The sequence below is a fragment of the Pseudopodoces humilis genome, chromosome 8 (assembly GCF_049639895.1).
Source record: "Pseudopodoces humilis isolate 2021_Gansu_Grassland_sample_001 chromosome 8, ASM4963989v1, whole genome shotgun sequence".
NCBI classification, from domain to species: Eukaryota; Metazoa; Chordata; class Aves; order Passeriformes; family Paridae; genus Pseudopodoces; species Pseudopodoces humilis.
This window is the reverse complement of record NC_142207.1, coordinates 1794274-1799725: the sequence shown is the minus strand read 5'-3', so window position 1 is coordinate 1799725 and position 5452 is coordinate 1794274.

Here is a 5452-nt window from a genome sequence, read left to right as displayed (position 1 = left end):
ATGGGACAGGGACAGCCGCGGGACGGTGACACGGGACAGTGACGGGACAGCGACAGGGACAGGGACAGCCGCGGGACAGTGACAGCGATGGGACAGGGACAGGGACAGCGGTGGGACTGGGACAGCGACAGCCGCGGGACAGTGACATGGGACAGTGACGGGACAGCGACAGGGACAGCAACAGGGACAGGGATGGTGACAGGGACAGGAATGGTGACAGCGACAGGGACACGACGGTGACAGGAACAGGGATGGTGACAGGGATGGTGACAGAGACAGTGACCGTGACAGGGACAGGACAGAGACAAGACGGTGACAGGAACAGGGATGGTGACAGTGACAGCGATGGGACAGGGACAGTGACAGCTGAGGGACAGTGACAGGGACCGTGACAGGGACAGGACAGGGATGGTGACAGTGACAGGACAGTGACAGGACAGTGACAGGACAGTGACAGGGACAGGAATGGTGACAGGAACGGGGATGGTGACAGGGACAGGACAGGGACAGTGACAAGGACAGTGACAGGGACAGGACAGGGACAGTGACCGTGACAAGGACAGGAACAGGGATGGTGACAGGACGGGAATGGTGACAGGACAGGGACATGACGGTGACAGGGACAGTGATAGTGACAGGGACAGGACAGTGACAGGGACAGTGCCACCACCACGCTGTCCCAGCGGAGCCCCGCCAGCCTCACCGCGATTCCCTCCCGGCGCTGGGATAACCCCGAGGGAGTGAAATTCCCACTTCCCTCCCGTTTCCTGCAGGAACTCCGGGAAAGAATTCCCAGAGCCCTGCGCTAATCCCGGGATCATTCTGGATCATCCTGGATCGTTCTGGATCATTCTGGATCATTCTGGATCATTCTGGATCATTCTGGATCGTTCTGGATCATTCTGGGTAATTTTGGATCATTCTGGATCCCACCCAGACCGGAACAGCCACCGAGCCCAGCCTAAACTCTGGTAAAGTCGGGCTTATCTCGGGGCAGAAGCGACATTGGAAGTGTCACTGCTGGGTTCCCCTTGGGGAATGACGGCATTTCCCGGCTCATTAACTCCCTCATTAACACGCGGTAATTAACACCTAGTCGGGGGCTGCAGCGTTCCCGCACCTCCTGCTCCTCTGGGATGGGCAGGAATTGGCAGCAAGGAAGCAGCACCTGGAAAAGAGGAAATTCCTACAGCAGCTCCCCGGGACAGGCGGAAAACCTCTGGAATTCCTAAAACGAACCAGAGAAATCCCCAAAATTCCTCATTTCCAGCGGGATTTGAGCTCCACATCCCTCAGCAGGAGGAAAGAGGAGGATGAAGAGCTGCTCTCATCTGATTCCCGCTGCTTTAGGGGGAATATTCCCAATATTTTCCCATTTTAACCCCAAACCTCACAATCTGAAAGAGGAAAAATCCATCCCGAACATCTCCCGGGATTTTGATTTCCCGGATTCTGTGGTGTTTGTTTTCCTTGGAAATCACGGATGCAATATTTATTATTTTTGTACGTCGTGGAGGGTTTGGAAGTGCTGGAAAAAAAATTCCACAAAAGCTGATTTTGGAAAAAGGGAGGGTTTGCAAAGTCAGTGAGCCTGTAATGTAAAAACGATCCAAAAATATATATATATATAAATATAAATATATATAAAAAATGTTTTACATCACTTTTAAAAAAGAATCAACTTTGTCTTGCAAAGTCAGTAAGAAAAGCACTTATGGACTTGCTTTAAACTCTTTTATAATTAATTGTTTTTAAAAGAATTATTAATTATTCTTTCAGGAGCCATTTTTTCTCCTATTCCTGCTGCAAAGCAACTCGAGCTTTTATCAAATTCTGGTATTTTTAAGCTCAAAATGTGGGTATTTTTTGGGAATTACAGGGAAAATTGGACTCCTGGAGAGCTCCCCAGGTCACTGAATCCATGTGGGATATTCTGGAAAATCAGGAATCTGCTCATGGATTTTGTAGCCTTGGGGGAATGAATTTTCCAGGGAGGTTCAGTTGATCCCCACTTAATTCCAGGTGATTTTTCCAGGGAAGGAAAGTTTTACAAGGGAGGCTATTAAAAAGAATAATTTTATATATATAATTATTAGAAATAATAAGTATATATAGTTATTAAAATATTATGTATAAAAATTAGAGATATACATCTTTATAAAAATTGACCTTCACCACTGTTTTTAATTATTTTTAATATAAAAAATCAACTTTTTTTTTATTTTTTTGCTCTCACCCCCAACCAAACCTGGAATTCTGCCGCCCTTTCCTCACCCATTTAAGAGTTTTAATCTCTTTTTTTTCTATGCAAATTCCACCTGGCTCTGGAGACTCCCAAAAAAATAAAATCAAAGCCTGTCCTTCCTCTGGCATCTCCCTGGAAAAAAAAGGAAAATTAAGGGAAATTAAAGGGTCTGAACCCACCCTGCACCAGTTTGGGGTTCCAAACCCCCCAAAAATGCTGAGCTGCACCCTATTTATTTTTTAGGGCTATTGCTTTGAAATGTTGTTTTTAACAGGTGTAAATTCTGTACATTTGTATAAATAAATGGGTGAAATATTCACTGTGAGGCGTCTGATAAAATTCCAACCCTGGAATTAGAGGGAACACCAGGGGAAAAAAATAAAGAGGAGGCAAAATGTGACAAGATTATAGAAAAATGTGGAGTATTCCCAGTGCAGAGAGGGAAAACAGAATCCAGGGATCCCAAAATGAACGGGAATTTCTCAGATTTGTGTCCAAGATAAAACAATTTGTATCAAAATAACCCCTGGAGCTCAACAGGAGGAAAATGTGGGAATGATTCATTATTTAGAGGGGGAATTAAAATAAAATTCCCTGAACACAGCTCCATTTGGGGGATTTTTTATGGCATTTCCTTTGATTCCTGTTAAGAATTATTGTTTTATCCATGATTTTGTCCCTAAATTCTGAATTTTCCTGAACTCTCTCCCCTCATTCCCAAATTTCCTTTTCCACACTCATCCCTCACTCCTCCTCACCCTTCACCACCAGCCTGGATTTTGCCATATTCCTGGAATTTGATGGATTTCTGCATTTGCAAAGATCAGGGAAGAAACCAAAAAAAAAAAAAGAGGAAGAAATTGAATTTCTGCAGGTCCTGGGGAATGCCTAATTAAATCTTTGATTATTGATTATTGCATAAATCTGTGCTGCAGCAATTTCATTCCACTCTTAATTAATTTTTTACTTCAAGGTGTTTCAAATCCAGTTTTTTTGGGGGGATAAGACCCAGTGAACTCCCAGTGAAAATTTGGAATAGAATCCTCCAGATCAATCCCAGAATATTCACCCCAGTCCCCTGGTGTTAATTAGCTAAGCAGAGATAATTAGCTGTATGTGTAGCACTCCAACATGAAGTTATTGAAATTTATATATTTATATACATAGAAATCTCATATATCTAAAAATCTCATATATATATATATAAAAATATATAAAAATATGTAGTATAAAATACATAAAAAATTCTGAAATCCTCTTTTCCACTGGCTGAAAACTTTTTTGGGATTTGCTTTAACTTCCACTGGGATCTGATAAAAAAGTGATCCCAGAGGAGTCTCCAGGTGGAAAAAAAACAGGATCCAAATCCCACTGAACACCTCAGGATAATCAAAGCCTTACAATTCTTCTCCTGAGCTTGGTTCTTTCCCTAGAAAGGAATAATTCTGGAATGCTGGAAGTTGGTTTGGATTTTATTATTATATAAAATAATCCTAATAAAATATTATATTATATATAATACAATATATATAATATTATATGCAATATTATTATAATATATATTATTTTATCATAATTTTATTTTGCATTCCAGAACTTTGATTTTATAGGATAAAGTTCATTCCTGCAGTCTGGATCTTGTAATGAGAGGAAAACACAACTGGAACAGCTCCAGCTATTTTTGGGGATTACTGAGAAAATTCTTCTTCCAAAAAGATCAGGAATTGGAGCAACCCTCCAACCCTGACATAAAACATTAATATTTGAAACCAGGTCAAGGCAAAACTCCCAATATTTCCAGTGAGATTTCTACCTCAGGAAAAAAAAAAACACTGGAAAAAAAACATTGGAAAACCATTTTCAGGGCAAAACTTACAGAACCTGAACCCCCAAATGGAATAACCTGACAGCTCCCAGCCTTTCCAAAGCACAGGAATTATCTGGAGATAAAGCAAATATTCAAGATATTTTCAATGGATGGGAAGCATTCCACAATTTTTCCAATGTTTATCCAAGAGAATTCCCCACGAGTGTCTGGTGAGAGCCCTCTCATGTGGATTTTGCAAGCAGACACAACACACTGCAATTCCCAATTTCTTTAATTCTCTGGATGAGAAGGAGAAACAAAAAAAATAATAGGAATAAAATCCTTGAAGTAATAGAAATTTTATGGATAACAGAGATCAGGGATGGAGCTCTGGAATCACAGCACAAGTTCCATTCCAAAGGGATCAATCCTGCCCCAAATTCCAGAGAAAATCCCAGAGCGGTGCCAACACTGCAGGGGAGCAGGAAAATGTTGGAATTGCTGCTGTGGGGAGGGGATTGGGAATGGAGAGCACTCAGTGCTCCCCTGGGAAGTTTTCCTGATCCAGCCAAGCCATGGATCAAAGAGCTGCTCCTAAATCCAGAACAGCTTTGGTGAGCCTGGCTCAGAGCCTGAGGGGGAACACCAGAGCCTGGAACAGGTTTGGGATCCACGGTGCTGGAGAACACTGGGAAAAGACCAGCAAAGTTAAAATTCCTGGATCCTCATCCAGCACATTCCCACTGTTCCATGAAAAATGGCTCCAAAACTGCCTGGGGTGAGATTCAAATCTGCTTTATTGCTTCATCCCTGGAGCCAAAGTGTGAGGCATTGAAATTCCAGGTATTTCAGGTGCCCAGGAATTTCTTCCCTGTTGTTCCCCCATCAATGTGATTGTTTTTGTGATACCTGAAGAGCCTGGAACATTCCTGATGAAACATTTAATTGCAATAATTGATCCTAATTGCTCTTTGCATTTCCAAATTCCAGAGGCAAGTCTGGATTGCATCCAGTACAGGAAAACAATGATGAGATCCAAGCACTGCTCTACTAGCTCTCCTTTTTTTTTTTTTGTATTTAATGACCTAAGAAAGTTACAAAAGCAACTTTAAATTACATTTAGATATATAAACTAATTAAATATATTTATCTAACACTGAGAAAATAAATCCCAAGCACCATGAAGACAAAAACCAGTAAGAGATGAGTAATTCCAGGGTAATTAAGGACTTTTTATGGAGTCTCTGGATGAGTTGGAGACCACTGAAAGTTGACCTCATTCTCATTCTCCAACAGCGAGTGACTGATTAGCCCAGATTTTATTAATTATTCTGGGAGAACAATTTTATGGCTCACTCCACTTTTTTTTTTTGCCAGTTCCTAATTTCAGGAATGGCAGA